This window comes from Rhagoletis pomonella, unplaced genomic scaffold (assembly GCF_013731165.1).
Source record: "Rhagoletis pomonella isolate Grant_MI unplaced genomic scaffold, Rhpom_1.0 Rhpom_scaffold_00009, whole genome shotgun sequence".
Lineage (NCBI taxonomy): Eukaryota > Metazoa > Arthropoda > Insecta > Diptera > Tephritidae > Rhagoletis > Rhagoletis pomonella.
Window position 1 is genome coordinate 13579831 of NW_023458563.1, and position 222 is coordinate 13580052.

Here is a 222-nt window from a genome sequence, read left to right on the forward strand (position 1 = left end):
CCGGATTTTTTATAAACTGCACACACTACACTTAAATGTATTCATAAAAATTGCAAAAAAAAATAAATAAATCAATAAGTAATATAAAAAACATAATAAAACTAAGGCCTCAACGAATTGACTATTAACTATCAGCTGGGGTTGCAAAAGACAAATGTATGTATGTATAAATCAAAATTTTAAATATAAATTTTGGACTAATCAACTAATTAGTTGGATACC